Consider the following 19176-nt stretch of genomic DNA (forward strand, 5'->3'; position numbering starts at 1 on the left):
ATTCTTTTGCATCCACGACTTATCCATATTATATAAGATGCAATTTAATCTACAAAAAAAAACGACAAAACAACGAAATTAAGTAAACTTAAACTGAATCCACATTCCAAAAACTAACAAGTTCTATATAACCCAAACCAAAAGCCTCTATATTATACACTCAAACAACTACAAAACTCAAATATGGGATAGAATAATACGGGAAAAAAAGAGTATATGAATGAAAACTCAACTATGGGATCGATACAATATAATGCATAAGGTCCGAAACAATATATATAACAACTTCATGGAACCACACCCCACCACTTGCCATGCACACATGATAATAAATCCCTAAAAACACTAAAAAACACTACACAAAACCAATGATTTCTATCCAATGCAGGTATAGCAATTGGTATACATTTTCCTTAACATGAAAATTAGAAATTCCTTGAGGATCTGCTTTCCATCTACAATATCCATCTCTACATGATTGTAACTTAAACTCTTCGTTATCAAAGAACGCTTTATACGTAACGTACCCTTTCGTCAACCAAACATGACAAAAGAACAACGTTGACCCAAATATATTTGTTAAAAAATTCCATTGGTACTTGTCTCCGATTGGGACGAAGTGTTCGTTGAGATCGTTGTCTTTTCCCTGACAATGAACTCCAATCATTGAGTTGTTGAAGCCATTAATGACATGAACGTAATACTTATCAAACAATGATATTGTACCATGCACTTGTGAAAGTTTAGTATTAATACAAATGCATACTACAAGAAAGAGAATGCAACTCTTGTGAGTGGCCATGTTTATCAAGTGAGTGTGAGTTTGTTTCACTGGCTCCACACACATCTTATATATTACTTATGTTTCTCTCTTCAACGACAAATAATAAATTGACAAACAAGCATTTTCTTTTATTTAATTAATATTTTTAATATAAAACAACTAAGTAGTTGCTAATGAAAGGTAGATAAGTAAACTTGTTGTTCACATGACTCTCCCATTTAAGTTTCCAAAACAATAATCGTAATATGATTTAGTTTGAAACTTTTTCTTCATATATTGAAAATTGATAAATGTTATCCACAACATTGGATTTATGCGTACAGTTATGTTATTATCATTTGTCTTGATTATTGTTGTCTATTTGGCCTTCTATTTTGGTTTTCAAAACAGAACAAATCTATTCATAACATGATACTAATATTATTTTGGTTGATATATTGTGCATAATATCCATATCATCAAAGTGTAGATTTCTTTCCTTAAAGAAGATGGTATAGTTTAAAAAGAAAATCATATATATATATATATATATATAGGCTAGCTTCAAAACAAATTTAGAATAACAAAATAATAGACTCTAACAAATTCAATAAAGGAAAGGAACATAAAAGAAAAAGAGGTCTTTTCAAAAATATAAAAAAAGGGCAAAACATTTACACTCTATAGAACAATTCCAAAAACGGAAAAAGCTCAGAGGCTCATCGTGTAACATACCAAAAATGCCCTGTCAACTACGCCGTTAATAACGTGCGCGTAATATATTTGCGATCGTTTAGATATGGTTCAATATATACGCGATCGTTTAGAAATGGTTCAATATATATGCGATCGTTTTAATATGACTATAATTTATACGTGATCGTTTAGATATGACTACAACGCGATCGTTTTGATATGACTATAATTTATACGCGATCGTTCAGATATGACAACAACTCGATTGTTTAGATATGACTATAATTTATTCGCGATCGTTTAGATATGGCTACATGTAACGACCCAACTTTCTGGACTAAGTTGAGGTCACTACTAAGTACTAAGACTAGACTACAAAACACATAAACTCATAAAGGACCGGTGACGATTCATTAAAAACGTTTTATAATATTACAAAAGCAGTTTCGGACCCTATTTTAAATCACAGTCACGAGAGTTCAAAATACAGTACTCAAATCATCAAACACAAAATCACAAAACCAAATATTTTAACCGTGACTCGATCTGACAATGAAAATAGAGAGTAACAAAAATACATCAGCGGAAGCATAAAGAAAACCAGACGCGTCCATATGGCCTTCACGCATCCTTCTTGCCCCTCATCGGTCTGCCCCTCGCTGTACCCTTACCTGAAAAGTTAAAGAGGAAAAAGGGTGAGTATAAAATATACCCAGTAAAGGACCCACTATTGGGCCCGTTAGGGAACAACAGTTAACGTCCTATTCAGGGGTACCCTACGTAAACAGTCTAGTGGTTCCGTAGAACGCACACATCAGTCTCGTGATCCCGAAGGATGCACATATCAGTCTAGTGACCCCGAAGGATACACCTATCAGTCTAGTGATCCCGAAGGATGCACATAATAGTCTAGTGATGCCGAATGATGCACATATCAGTCTAGTGACCCCGAAGGATACACCTATCAGTCTAGTGATCCCGAAGGATGCACATATCAGTCTAGTGATCCCGAAGGATGCATATATCAGTCTAGTGATCCCGAAGGATGCACCTATCAGTCTAGTGATCCCGAAGGATGCACATATCCGTAAGGTACTCTACCCCATAGATGAAGCTAACTGTTACCCCTCAGTCCATACTAAATCGTCTACAACAGTCACACTCCGACAACGTTCATATTACAAATTTGCCATAGGCTTCGCCAGTCAGATAGTATAGGTTTAAACAACTACATCCTCAGTTGCTATATGCGTTTCCAATTCACACACCATTGTGATATTCCTTAGATCCAGTCAACTAGTCAAATCAGAATCGAACTCATAGTCCTTCCACGACATAACTCCATGACCAAAATCCAGACAATAGACTACCACATACCTAACCTTAAGACTTTAAAGTCCATCGACATACAATTTCAGTTCACAGCGTAGCCCATTAACATAACTACAATATACAGAACATCCGGGCATCAGTGTCTATCCGTAAACAACTCCTTACACCCGATGACACACAAGCTACAACTAGCAGTTACGTTACCTTTAATCAGACAAGAGCATAACAGCGATACTTAATAGTCAAACATACATCAATTCATTCAGTACAGTTACTAACGTATAATCCCCTGTGGATTACTACGCTTCTAGCCTCGAACCGAGGTCCAGTAGTAGGAAATCCCTTACCTGATACTTGGTTATGCCCCTCGATCGAGTCCACGCTCAACAGATCCACCTAAACGAAATCACAAGGGTTTTAAACGATGATACGTGTAAAAGTCATTTTTGAATGGTCCTAAGTAACATTCGTTGACTTACCCGAGAAAAAGGAGAGCTATCTCCAATTAAGCCTGTCGCGGAACCCGAGAACTTGAGCGTCAACTCCCTAATACCTTCAAGGAACGAAAGGTAGAACTATGTCTTACTCCAAAATCTAAACTTGAACCAGTTACAGCAACATTAGGAAATTCACCAAAATAATCCTTACCGAAGACTCACCGTGACCCGAAGTGGAGGAAGAAAGGCTTAGGTGGCTCGGTGAACAAGGAGCTCGGCTTGGCTTGGAGGTGATCGGCTCGGCTTGGATCGCTGCTCGACTCAGCTTGCGGCTCGGCTCAACTCGCAGCTCGCGGCTCGCTCGGTTTGGATTCGTGGCTCGGGTCGGCTTCGATTCGCGGCTCGGGTTCAAATCTTTGCTCCACCCAACACTGGATGAGGAGAGAGAAATCGTCGGCGATGGTAGAGACGAAGAGGGAGGGAGAGACGTCGGCTGCAGGCGATCGGACGCCGATTCGGGGATTCCATCGGTGATGTGCGGATGCGGAAATGGCGGACGAGGAAAACGCGCGGATGGTGGCTGTGTTCGTCTGGTGAAGGAGCTGAAGAGAAGAAGAAGAAGAAGAACGGACGTGGCTTCGGCTTCATGAAGGTAGGCGGCTGTCGGGCAAAGAAGGAAGGAGAAGAAAGTGAAGTGGTGGTGGGGGGGGGACGGTGGAACGCGCGCGGGATTAGGGTTTGAATAAAAAGAAATTATTATTATATATATATATTAAATAAAAATAAAAATAATAATATAAATAATAAAAATATTAAATAATAATAATAATATTAATATTAAATAATAATAATAATAATAATAATATTAAATTATAACAATAAAATTAATATTAAATAATAAGAATAATATTAATATTAAATTATTATAATAATAATAATAATATAATTAATATTATATTATTATTATATCAATTTACAAAATATTAAATTTAAAGGAATTCATATCCCTAAATTTCTTTTTCTACCCTCTTCGAAGCCAACTAAGAATTTACTCCAAAATTTTAAATTTCCGAAAAAAAATTACATAAATGATAAAATTTACCTCGAAAATTCAGGGCGTTACACTACAAGTTATCTTTTCAATTCTATCGTTTAATTTTGTTACATGATTGTTTAGATTTGGGGATCTAAACCTAAATGATTATTTTAAAAAAATTTGGTACATTATTTTTTTAATTCTTTTGGTACACGATCATTTAGATTTCTTTACACAATCCTTTAGATTTATTTATATGATCGTTTACTTTTTTTTACACGATCGTTTACATTTGGTTACTCCAATCCAAATGATGTTTTTTCAATATTTTATATACACAATCTTTTATTTCTTTTACACGATCGTTTACTTTTTTTAAACGATCATTTACATTTGGCTACTCCAATCTAAATGATTTGTTTTCAAGATTCTTTATACACAATCTTTTATTTGTTTACACGATCGTTTGCATTTGGCTACTTCAATCTAAATGATTTTTGTTTCAAGATTCTTTATACACGATCTTTTAGATTTTGCTATTTTTTTGTACACGGTCTTATACACAATCGTTTAGATTTGGTTACCCAAATGTAAAACGCATAAAAAAAAAGAAGAAGAAGAAGAAAGACGATGGAATGAAATCAAAGCGAAAAAAAAACGAAGAGGAAAAGAAGAAAAAAGATGGAAAAATTAAACGATACAAATAAAGAATTGAAAAACAAGAAAGATGATGAAAAGAAATCTCAAAAAGGAAAAAGAGAAAAGAAGAAAGACGAAATCGTAGAGAAAGATGGGAAAGACAACATAACAGGAGGAAGACCAACAGCGTGGAAGAAAAGAAATATGGAAGGGAGAATCTGTAATATTTAAAAAATGGCTAACTTTATGAGCTTTGTTACACGAACCATAATTAGTTTACAGTTTTGTTACATTTATGTAAGTTTCGCAAAAAAAAATACAAATATGGAAAATTTTAAATAGAAATAAACCCTTGTAAATTTTAACACCATCACTTAAACTCAAGATAGTAGAAGCAACTTGAATTTGTGAACAATGAAAGTCAATAACAAAAACTGAAGCAAATTCTCCAATCAAATCACTACAAACACTACAAGCAAAAAAAAAAAAAAAAAAAAAAAACAAAACAAAACAAAAAAACAAAAAACAAAAAAACAAAAAAGGAAAAAAAAATCTTTTGTTGCCTCAAATGGTTGGGAAATGCCTAAAGTGCAGGCATCCAGAGATCAACTCCCAATAACGTAGTCGTTGGAAATTTAGTTGGGAGAAAGCCATTGGGAGAGGATTTCTCAACGAATAAATGGAGGACATTGGGAGATGGCCACAACTCCTAACTACATATATACAGTGTAGGGAGATTGTAACTTTTAACAACATATTGCTAGCTAGGCCAGAGTTTTCCATATCTTCCCTATGTGAGTTGTCCCCCCATCGGGAGTTACTGGCACCAAACAATTTACACAACAAATATTGCGATGATAGAATTAGCCATCGAGAGATGTAGAACACCCAATGTCGTCATCTGCAGAAATTTATTCAAATTGTTTTGCACTATTTTTATTTTATTAATTTTTTTTTTATTTTCACCTCAACAATACATTGAGAACTATTAGATTAATGAATCCAATCAAACGATTTTATACAAATAATGAAATTTATAGATAATGTTAATCTCCATATATAGTATTCTTTATTATAAAAATTATAGAAAAGTTTTCAAATTAAAATGGTCCACAAAATGCTTTTGTCTAGAATACAGGGAAGAAAATGTAATCTTAAAAAAAAAAAACATGTCCAAATGTCATCTCCAAACGACAGTTTACCTATAATCACATTGAATAAAAGACCTCATCAACATTCAAACATCCTATATGGGTTAACCAAATGAGCAATATCTTCATAGAGCCTGAAAAAAAAAGAACACTAAGTTCAACCAACCCTCATAACTTCAGCCAAAGTTTAAAGCAAAAACACAAAATTCAACTCATCCCTCGCAACATTCAGATAAGCAAATTAGATTAGCAAACAAACAAAAAAAGCTACTCAGAGCCAAATAAGCAAAAAGTTCACCCAAACACATAAAAATCCCATTCAAGGCAATAAAACATACAAGAAAAAACCCACAAAAACTAAGTAACTCTGAGTTCAACCCATCTCTCACAAGGTACAAAATGCTCAATCTCACCCATACAACACTTAAACCCATGAGAGAGGCGTATCTAGTATGTCTCCGCCCACTATGTCGTCGATGGAGACAAAATCAAGGGGTAGAATGTAAGGACCAAATTCTTTATATTAAGCTGATGTCAATACTTTAAAAATAAATAACAATTTTGACAATTTTTTGAAATGAGAAAAACTAACATTTTTATGAAAGTAACATTAAATAAATGTTTGAAAGATGTAAAATTTGCAAATCCAATACAATAATGTGAAAACATGACCTGTGGGTTCTAACAATTCTTTATATAAAATAAACTTAAATAAATAGGATAAAATTTTAATTTAAAATGATCAACAATAAAATATTGAAAAACTGATAAATAGGCGCAGAAGCATAATTGAGTCTCAATATGACATGTCACTGGCCTTTTTTGTTGCTTGCGAGCATTCCTCTACCTTTACATTTGCCTGAAATATTAAACATAAAAAATGATGAGTATAAACATATCCTTAGTAAGGACCTCATTACAAGTGCCACCAGGTGTTTGTTAACTTCTCATTACGCTTCCGTAATGAAGTATCCCAAAACTAGGGTGCTCCCAAAACACAGCAATCTAGTGATCCCGTAGGAACACATATCGTATGTCGGTGAACTTGAAGGAACACCTAAGAGAATTGGGCTATAAGTGACCCCATTAGATCACTCATAAAAAATATCATGTCAGACTGGTGGTCCCGTCAAACTCGCACAGTCATAAATCTGTGAAAATGTGGTGATCCCGAGAGACACCCAAATGGGTACAACCTTAGTAGACAAAGTGAATAGAACACTCATCCATAGCATATAGCATATCATAAACATCATAAGCATGACATGAATATCAATTATAACATCCTTCATCATGTGATTAATATATCATGCATTATCATCAACATAATATCGATCATCATCTATAGCATTGCATTATGCATCTTAGCTACCATCAATGCATAACCGTAAATACACGCAGTCTTTTAAATTTAGTTTGAAGGTCTAGTAGTAGAATCTTTTATCTTGAGATTAGTTAACAAATTTTAACAGCACAAAAAACCCAAATAACTAATCCTAAACACAAGCATTAATAGTTTGACATAAATATCAATTATAACGTCCATCATCATGTGATTAATATATCATGCATCATCATCAACATAATATCGATTATCATCTAAAGCATTGCATTATGCATCTTAGCTACCATCAATGCATAACCGTAAATACATGCAGTCTTTTAAATTTAGTTCGAAGGTCTAGTAGTAGAATCTCTTATCTTGAGATTATCTAACAAATTTTAACAGCCGAAAAAAACTCAAAAAACTAATCCAGAACACAAACATTAATAATTTGACAACCAACATCAAATAATTAATTACTTAGGTTTTCAAACTTACCAACAAAAGAAGTTGAAGCCAATACAACCTTGATTGAAAAAATTCCAAGATTAAATCTCCAAAAATTAGTCAATTGAGCCTTCAAACGAGCCCTAATTACATCCAAAATTAAATTAACAGTTTTTGCCAACAAATTACTAATTTAATTAACTTAACTTACCAAACTTACCCAAATGGAGGTTGAAATTCTCTTAACCTTGATGGAAAAATTTATCACTTAAATTTTCAAGTTTTGCCAAAGGGACCAATCATAACTAAAATTGGTGAGGCGGCAGCGACAATGGTTATCTTAGTGAAGAAGATGAATAACCTTTTTTTTCTTTTTCTTTTCAATTTAAACATTCCCATATACATATATTTTTATTCTCATTCTCTTTCCTCAATTAGTTTCTTAAATGCATAAAATCTTCTACATTTATAACCATTATTATTAATAAAAATAGTACTTCTTTATTATTATTATTATTCTCTCACCAAATTATATAATAAACATATTTATTTATCATATATCATATTTTCTTGTCTAATTAAATTAACTCTCTCTCAACAATCAATATTTATCTTTCTCCAAAATAATTAATTATCTTCCACAATAGTTAATCTTTATTCTTTTTCCAAAATAATTATCCTTTTTCAAATAATTATATTTTTCCACAATATAATTATTTCGTTTTTACTACCTTAATAAATATATTTTCTCCAAAATACAATTATCTTTTTCCTTAAATAATTAATTTTTAACAAATATAATTATCTTTTCATTTACCATAATAATTATATATATATATATATATATATATATATATATATATATATATCACATATACATATAATTATCAAATCTCCTACAAAGTTGCCACTCTACAATTTAATTAAATAACATACATAATTATTTAATTCAACTCAATTTCAACAATACCAAAAATCTACAACTTTACTTAAACCTCATAACATACAATTTAATCAAATTCTCAACAAACACCAACAATCAAAACCTCTAATTAATAAAATATTTATTCAACGAATATTTAATTAATTCCAATTTCTACAAATCAAATAATTCTCAATAAATGAATTCAAAATAATGCACAATAATTAAATCTAATTAAACAAACTAAGATAATTAACTCCAAAATGATCTTAATTTTGGAGACGTTACATAGAACGCGAAGAATATGAAAAAAACCTTATCAACTCATTAATAAAAAGAAACATAAAAAAAAAATACAAATATGAAAAGTATTAAATAAGAATAATTAAACTCAATAAAAGCTAATTAGTTTAACGTGATGGATATAGAACTCGTCTACCGTATATAGATACCAAAAACGATGTTGAAGCTACTTATATGGTCAAACTCATTGTATGAATATCGGTCGACTAAATATTTAAAAAGTATTGTAAATATAATGATATATTATAAATGTAGATATCCATAACCTACATAGGCTACAATTTTCATATAACTCTCACATTCAATTTCATATGGTAACATTCATCCCATTGAATTCCATAATGTAACCTATATCATAATATGTCCTACAAATAGAGGAGTGTGGTGCCTTTGTAAGACACACCACAATTGAGTTCAAGTGTATTCTCTTCTCCCTCTCTTCTCTATTCTTCTCTTTGTTTGTTTCATTATTCTTTATTTCATAACACGTTATCAGCACGACACTCTACAATTGTATTATTTGCAAAAGGTAGGGTTATAATATTAGTTTGCTTTTATGGTATTTGTTAATATTGCATGAAACAATCCATGTATACATCATGCATAGTTTAAATGTTTGAGAATGTAATATTTTATACCTATTGCATGTTGTAATTTTACATATTACGTTTACATGGTTATTGTTTGTTAAAAAATATTTTTAGTTCATGATAAGATTATGATTTAGTTCATCTTTAATTTCTTTATGGTTTATGTGATTTTTTATGTTTGGTTCTTATATCAATTATTTTAAGATCTATGTATAGTTTATGGGTTCTTTATAATTTGTGTTTACAATTTAGTTGTTTACTTTCTATATGGGTTCCATTGATTTTTGTATCATGTGCATAATATGATATTTATCTAAGTTTTCTTAGAATGCATGTTTGACATGTTTATTAAATTTCTAATTTAAGTTAGTTTTATTTGTTCTTTGTTATAGTTTCACTACAAGAAATCTGGCCTTTAATGTCGATTTAAAACTGACATTAAAGGCCTTTAATATCACTTGACGACCGACATCTTTGCGAGCGTTATTAAAGGATTTTAATGTCGGTTATAAACCGACATCTGTGAAGGTGTTATCGAAGGCCTTTAATGTCGGTTCATCTTTAATGTCGGTGGATAACCGACATTAAATATGTCTTTAATGTCACTTATGATACATCTTTAATGTCGTTTTTCCATCGACATTAAGGATGTCTTTAATTTTTTTTAACCGACATTAAAGCTGTCTTTAATGTCGTTTTTTCAAATTTATTTTTATTAAATCCTTGCATTATTGTCCATTTTGTTTGACAGCAAATAGTTAAAAGTGAAATCTTTTACTTGTACATATACAAAATGAAATCTTAATAATGTGTACATTTATAGACAACTTGGCTCCAAACACAAAGAAATTATGAAGCTTAATTATTACACTGATCATCCTTTGGAAAAAAAAAGAAAGAAAGGAAAAGAATATATTGAGAGAGCAATAACTAAAACTGCAACTAATAGCAAACTAGAATGCTTCACAAATGACCATCTTCAAGATCTTGTCACAAAGATGAGGGTCTGGCTAATTGTACTCACTTGCAACCATTTCTTCTATTGCAATCATTTGTTTAGTGATAGCTCCTTGTAAAAGATATCAAGATGGTTGAATTGATAAGTAACAATGTTATGACCTAGTTGCTAGTAGAAATATTCAGATTTGATTACTAATTAATAAAGCAAAGGGTTGGTTACCAAACATGACTTTAATTGCGCAATGCGGAAGGGTCTGAGGGTGGTTAGATGGATCGATGGTAGCAATCAGAATATGCAAAAGAACCCAAAACTTTTTTTTTGAAGGAAATTAAAAATATGAGTTAGCATAAATATTTCCATTTCTCATTATCAACAAATTAAATTAAGAGACTGAAAACTCACTCCTCGATTAACTACATTAACTAAAGCAACAACCATTATAGCTATTTAAGTAAATCATAAGAGAACTGAAGACGATGATCGACTATATTAGTTAAAAATCAAGAAAAATAAAAAAACTTCAGACTTACATGTATTTATCATAGCAATGAAACTCACCAATCTCGGTAAACATCGATCTTCCATCAGCAAAAGGATGTGCAGGATACCTGTAAAAGGTCCCTTTATATAAGCCCTCAAGCAACATCTTTGAAGTTCTCGTTTAAATATCAATAATTATTATAAAAGTACCTAAGCTCTCCAAAAGGGCCAAGACCAATGCTTTTCCTGTATCAAATCTTCAACTAAGTGACCAAAATTCTTAACAAAGTGGAATATGAAGTCTTCATAGCACTGGAAAACATATCGTGACTATAAAATAGAACCACAAATCAGAGGTAAAGATATGATCACATTCGAAAAAGTTTGTGGGATTACAACATCAATCGAACTTTCAGCACAATGATAGTACAACAAGATCAAAATGAAGAAAAACAACTTTGAGACACTACTACAGAAACTGGCTCTCTTGACAGTTTTAAACTGTCAAGGATGAGTATTCTTGACGGTTTCAAAACCGTCGTTGAATCCAGTGTCAAGAAAGGCCATTTTCTTGATGGTTTTAAAAAGTGTCAAGAATTGGTATCGTTGACATTTTTTAACCGTCAAGTATTCAATTTTTCATGATAGTTGAGAACCGTCAAGAGAATACGTTTTTATGACCATTTAGAACCGTCAAGAATGAGATGATGAAGCCCGAAAACCGTCAAGAATACGAATATTCATGACATTTTAAAACCGTCAAGAGTGTAATTTTCATGACATTTTAAAATGGTCAAGAGTGCATTTTTCATGACATTTAAAAACCGTCAAAAGTGCATTTTTCATGACATTTAGAAACCGTCAAGAGTTCATTTTTCATGACATTTAATAATCGTCAAGAGTACTCTTTCTCATGACATTTAGGAACCGTCAAGAGTGATTTTTAATGACATTTTAGAACCGTCAAGAATATTGTTATTTATGACATTTGCAAACCATCAAGAAATGTATTGTTAATGATATTTCAAAACCGTCAAGCAATTTTTTCATTTTTTTAATTGTAATTTATTTTATATTATTCTTCCTGTATTATGCTCTCATTGGTCCAAACATTCAACTACATATAATCGACAAATATACATCAAATGGCAACTAAACATCATCCATTCAATATCATTTCCAAAACTTTGCATCATATTCATATATCATTTACAAAACCAATATATATATATATAAACAATTTCAACAGATTTCCATGTATTTAACTAAATATCATCTAATTAACTAACCTAGCCCAAAAGTATATCATCCCCATACATAAACTTTCATAATGGCAACCCCCTACATATGAACAGTTCATCTATCAACAATTCACCTAAACTGTAATCCTCTACAAAGTCTCAAAAGTATATCAATCAACCCCTCCCTTCCATATGAACATTTCAAAAAATCAGCCACAAAAAATAAAGTTAATTTCATTTTTCAGAGATGACAAATAAGTCATAGATCATATGTACGAACCCAAAAACTCTACCAACTCAACCCGCACCTCATCTAATTCGGCTTGTGAGTATGATTTTTGTGTATCAATCTGTAGACAAGCAAAATAAATGAATTAGTATTCATGAAAATTATTATACGTAGAAAAGAAATAGTTTGATATATAACATACCGAATCCGAGATGACAATGTTTCCCCTATTTACAATTTCTCTCATATACTTCATGACATAGTATCCACACGTAGTGCTCCCGACTTGTAGTGGACACTATAAAAACAATAAATTAGAATAATGGACTAGCCTTAATTGCTAGTAATCTACAAAATACAATTGAATTTAAATATTTATACTTGCCTTTACTGTTCGCCATAAAGTTTGTTTCCTGCTTTTATTAATGTTCTTTTGCGAGTGAAATATCGCTATTGCTCTGTTTTGCCATGATAAGATTGCACATATCTTAGAATATTGTACATGCATTAGAATTAACAGCATTACATGATATAAAAGATTAAACTTACGTGTCGGTTACATATCTTGTAGTTGCTTTTGATGTCGTCCTTAGCGAGTCAAGGTAAAACACCGTATCCTCAAACGCATTTATAGCAAGCAGTGCCCAATGACCCCTAATTATACAAAAATGTAAGTACTATTTTATTGTCAATGCAACCAATACCCTAACTAAACTTACCCGGGATTAAAAGGAGCAAGAACTACTTGGTCGGGTTTGGACACCATCAATCTACTACACAAGTTTCGAATTCGAGATTCTTGTGTGTTTCCAGAAGAGATTAGGGACGGATCTACAAAGACATACTGCATATTTTCTTTCGAACCTCTAACAGATGAATACAAGTACCTACAAAATATATAAACTCATAAAGGAGATACATAAATTTAGATGCAAAGGAATGAAATTGACTTACATCATATAGGCCACCAATGTAAACGTTTTCACTTCGTTCATGTTACAAAGATCAACGATATCCTTCCGAAGCACAGAAGTCTTTCGACTAATGCCAAAAAGGTCAGCGGGTAGTGAAAAAGTGATGCTGGAATCTTTCTCCATTACCTTCTCAGCATATCTGAGATTCTATAGGCATTTTTATTAAGTCCCTCTCCTAATTCAAGAACATCCAAATTCAGTAAGACGTACAATATTAGACATTTGAGTTTAATAGTGGATTACTTACCTTTAAGACGTCCAACTCTGGTTCATTCATCTTCATCACCTCCTTCCCTTTCTTTTCCTTCTGTTTTGGTTTGTCTAATGATTCCACTTCTATTCTCTTACCCTTCTCTTCAATCCCCTCTAACACTATTGGCCTTGAACAACTCCCGTGTGCAGACAATGGTGTAGATAAGTTTGAGCGAATTTGTGCCTCTAATTCACTAACTCGCCTACGGAGTTCTTCATTCTCAACTAGAATGTTTGCCTCATCTTTTGATGTTTTCTTAACTGAATGAAAATACGTTGTTGGAGTAACGTATCCACCAACCCCACGCACACGACCATTGTGCTCTTTTGTACCCAATGCTTGGGTTAATACATTATTCGAACAGTGTCTATTCACATACGATGAATCTGTATTCATTGATATCTCATCCTAAAAAGATAGCAAAATTAATATAAGTTATAGAAATGATTGCTTATGTAATGGATAATTGAAATGTGTGATTTACATGTAATGACTTACTATTTTATGGACGACTTGCTGAATGTCGTACTGTACTATTTTATGAACCTTACGTACGTTGAGACATTTTCATCCAAATCATTGTTTAAATAGACATCTGGCATATCATTGGGTATTCCTTCACACCGGAGTATTGTATCACCATGTTCATCGTCATTATATCTATCTTCAAAGTCTCTTTGTGGTGGAGTGAGTACAACTGACCATCTAACATCACTTGGATCCTCAACATAAAACACTTGCTTTGCTTGGCTTGCTAGTATAAATGAGTTTGATTTGTGTCCTACTCTATTTAAATCAACTAAAGTATAACCAAGTTCATCGATCCGAACACCACCACTATTCTGAACCCAATCGCATTTAAACACTGGAACATTAAACGTATTATAATTGAGTTTCCATATCTCTTGTATCACTCCATAGAATGACATATCTCCAATGACGGGATTTTTATCTTTAGAACTAGACACTTGTATTGTTTTTGCAACTAAACTAACTCCACTATTTTGTACATTTCGATCCTTCTCAAAAGATTTTGTGTGATAGCGACATCCGTTTATTGCATAACCACTATATGTAATAACAAAAGGATGAGGGCCATGAGCAATCCACCTTAAGTTATCTGAAACTCCACTATTTACAACTTCAAGCTCAGTTGATACCTACCACAAGAATTATTATTTCAAGTTCAACACATAACATGTATAACTAAATTACAAAGTTCAACACTGTACCTCTTCTCGTAACCAATGTATAAAAGTTCGAATATGTTCCTCTTGAAGCCATTTCTGATTTTTAGACTTGTTCGGATATTGTAGTTGCAAAGCCTTCATATGTTTTCTTCGTAGTCATCATTCAAACATTGTGTAACACCCTAAATTTTCGAGGTAAAATTTTTATCATTTTATGTAATCTTTCGGGAATTTAAAATTTTGTAAAATGATAAAATAATAATATAATATTAATTATATTATTATTATTAGGTATTATTATCATTATAATTTAATATTAATACTCTTATTATTATTTAATATTAGTATTAATATTATTATTTAATATTATTATAATTATTTAATATTAATATCTTATTATAAATTATTATTATTTCTATTTAATATATATATATAATAATATTTTTTTAATTTTTCAACCCTAAGGAATCGCGCGCGCCCCCCCCCCCCCCCATTCCCTTCGTCTTCTTCCTTGCACCGCCGCAGCCCATTCTTTTTCTTTTCTTTTCAGCGCCGCCTCCCACCATCTCTTTTCCACGCACACGCTTTCGCCTCCGTCCCCATCTCCTCCGTCGCGTTCCGTCTCCATTTCCGTCTCCATCATTGACAACTTCGTCAACTTCATCGTTTTCGTTCGTCGCGGCTCCCTACCATTTCGGATCTCCTCTCGGTTTCACGCACTCGGATGCCGTCGTGCGTCCTTCGTCCGACCGTGTCCGCCGTCAATCAGTCGCCCTCCGTCGCGTTGAAGCAGATCCAGTCGTCAGACTCCGCCAAGCCGCGACGCGTCTCCGTCGTCGAACGCCCGAAGGTTGTCGTTCGTGGTTGCTCGATTTCAAGCCGACCCGACCCGAGAAACCGCTTCTAGTCCGACCCGTGTTTCAAGCTGCGAGCCGCGAGCCAAGCCGAGCCGCAAGCCGAGTTGAGCCGAGCCGCAAGCCGAGTTGAGCCGAGCCGTGAGCCGAGTTGAGCCGAGGTGTGAGCCGAAGCTGAGCCGAGCCGAGGGTGAGCCGAGCCGAGCTGTGAGCAGAGGCCAAGCCGAGCCGAGCCGAGGGCGAGCCGAGCCGAGCTGTGGGTCAAGGCCAAGTCGAGCCGAGCCGAGGGTGAGCCAAACCGAGCCGAGCCGAGCCGAACCCCTCCAAGCCAAGCCGAGCTCCCTGTTCACCGAGCCACCTAAGCCTTCCTTCCTCCACTTCGGGTCACGGTGAGTCTTCGGTAAGGATTATTTTGATGAATTTCCTAATGTTGCTACATCCGATTCGAATTTGAATATTGGAATAAGATTTGGTCCTACCTTTCATCCCTTGAAGGTATTAAGGAGTTGACGTTTAAGTTCTAGGGTTCCGCGGCAGACTTGTTTGGAGATAGCTTTCCTTTCATTGGGTAAGTCAACGGATGTTGCTTAGGACCATTTAAAATGACTCCTACTAGTATCATCGATTAAAACCTTCGTGTTTTCGTTTAGGTGGATCCGTTGAGCGTGGACTCGATCGAGGGGCATAACCGAGTATCAGGTAAAGGTTTTCTTACTACTGGACCTTGGATCGAGGCCGGAAATGTAGTAACCCACAGGGGATTACACGTTAGTAACTATACTGAATAAATGTATGTGTGTTGACTTTTAAGTATTGTTGCTATACCCTTGTCTGATGTAAAGGTAACGCGACCGCTAGTTGTAGCTTGTGTGTTATCGGGTGTAAGGAGTTGTTTATGGATAGACCCCGATGCTGGATGTTCGGTATAGTGTGGTTATGTTAATGGGCTACGTTGTAGATTGGAATTGTATGTCGATGGACCTTAAAGTTTTACGGTTAGGTACGTGGTAGCCTTCGGTCGGGACATTGATCCTGGAGTTTGGTCGGGGAAGGATGGTGAGTCCGATTTTGATTGATTAGTTGACTGGGTCTAGGGGTTATCACAATGTTGTGCGAATTGGAATTGCGTATAGCAACTGAGGATGTAGTTGTTTAAAACCTATACTTTCTGACTGGCAAAGCCTATGGCGGAATTGTAATATGAACGTTGTTGGGGTATGACTGTTGTAGAGGGTTTAGTATGAACTGAGGGGTAACGGTTAGCTTCATCTATGGGGTAGTGTACCTTACGGATATGTGCATCCTTCGGGAGCACTAGACTGATATGTGCATCCTTCGGGAGCACTAGACTGATATGTGCACCCTTCGGGAGCACTAGACTGATATGTGCATCCATCGAGAGCACTAGACTGATATGTGCATCCCTCGGGATCACTAGACTGATAGGTGTATCCTTCGGGATCACGAGACTGATATGTGCGTTCTACGAGACCACTAGACTGTTATGTAGGGTACCCCTGAATAGGAAGTTAACTGTTGTTCCCTAACGGGCCCAGTAGTGGGTCCCTTACTGGGTATATTTATACTCACCCTTTTCTCTTCTTTAATTTTTTTTAGGTAAGGGTACAGTGAGGGGCAAACCGACGAGGGGCAGGAAGGATGCGTGAAGGCCATATGGACGCGTCTGGTTTTCTTTATGCTTCCGCTGATGTATTTTGTGAGAATATTTGGTTTTGTGATTTCGAGTTGATGACCTGAGTATTTTATTTGAAACTTTTGTGACTGTGATTTAAAATAGGGCCCGAAACTGTTTTTGTAATATTTCTAACGTTTTTAATGAATCGTAACCGGTCCGTTATGAATTTTGTGTTTTGTGGTCGAGTCTTAGCACTGAGTAGTAACCTTAGCTTAGTCCGGAAAGTTGGGTCGTTACAGTTGGTATCAGAGCCTAAGTTTTAGGTTCTGTAGACTGACTTATAATGTGAGTCTGTATTTTGTGTCCTTATGGCTAAAACGATCCTTGCCACTCGTCAGGTACGCTCTCATGAAATTATATGTATAACTCTGTATGCATTACCTTACCTAAGTGAAACTGCGAAGTTAATTACCATTTATGACTAAAGGGATCATTGGTGGTTGTTAGGGAAATGCCGCCAAGGAGAGGTGCACGTAGGGGTGGCCGAGGAGGCCGGAGAAGGGGAGCAGGACGTGTTCAACCTGAGGTGCAGCCTGTAGCCCAAGCCACTGACCCGGCTGCGCCAGTTACTCATGCGGATCTAGCTGCCATGGAGCAGAGGTTTAGGGATTTGATTATGCAGATGCGGGAGCAGCAGCAGCCTGCCCCGCCAGCTCCAGCACCAGCTCCTGCTCCAGCTCCGGCTCCAGTACCAGTTGAGCCCCAGGTTGTGCCGGATCAGTTGTCAGCAGAGGCCAAGCACCTGAGGGATTTCAGGAAGTATAATCCCACGACATTCGATGGGTCTTTGGAGGACCCCACCAGGGCTCAGCTGTGGTTATCGTCTTTGGAGACCATATTCCGATACATGAAGTGCCCTGAGGATCAGAAAGTTCAGTGTGCTGTTTTCATGTTGACAGACAGAGGTACTGCATGGTGGGAGACTACAGAGAGAATGCTAGGTGGTGATGTGAGTCAGATCACGTGGCAACAGTTTAAGGAGAGTTTCTATGCGAAATTCTTCTCTGCTAGTTTGAGAGATGCCAAACGGCAGGAGTTCCTAAACTTAGAGCAGGGTGACATGACAGTGGAGCAGTATGATGCGGAGATTGACATGTTATCCCGCTTCGCTCCCGAGATGATAGCGATCGAGGCGGCCAGAGCTGATAAGTTTGTTAGAGGACTCCGACTGGACATTCAGGGTTTGGTTCGAGCTTTCCGACCCACTACTCATGCCGATGCACTGCGTCTGGCAGTGGATCTCAGTTTACAGGAGAGGGCTAACTCGTCTAAGGCCGCTGGTAGAGGTTCAACATCAAGACAGAAGAGGAAGGCTGAGCAGCAGCCCGTTCAAGTGCCACAGCGGAACTTCATATCAGGTGGTGAGTTTCGCCGCTTCCAGCAGAAACCTTTTGAGGCAGGGGAATCTGCCAGAGGGAAGTCGTTGTGTACCACTTGTGGAAAGCACCATCTGGGCCGTTGTTTATTTGGGACCAGGACTTGCTTTAAGTGTAGGCAAGAGGGTCATACAGCTGACAGATGCCTGTTGAGACTTACGGGGAATGCGCAGAATCAGGGAGCAGGTGCTCCACATCAGGGTAGAGTCTTTGCTACCAACAAGACTGAGGCTGAGAGGGCAGGCACGGTGGTGACAGGTACGCTTCCAGTATTGGGGCAAT

The sequence above is a fragment of the Cucumis melo genome, chromosome 1 (genome assembly GCF_025177605.1).
Source record: "Cucumis melo cultivar AY chromosome 1, USDA_Cmelo_AY_1.0, whole genome shotgun sequence".
NCBI lineage: Eukaryota > Viridiplantae > Streptophyta > Magnoliopsida > Cucurbitales > Cucurbitaceae > Cucumis > Cucumis melo.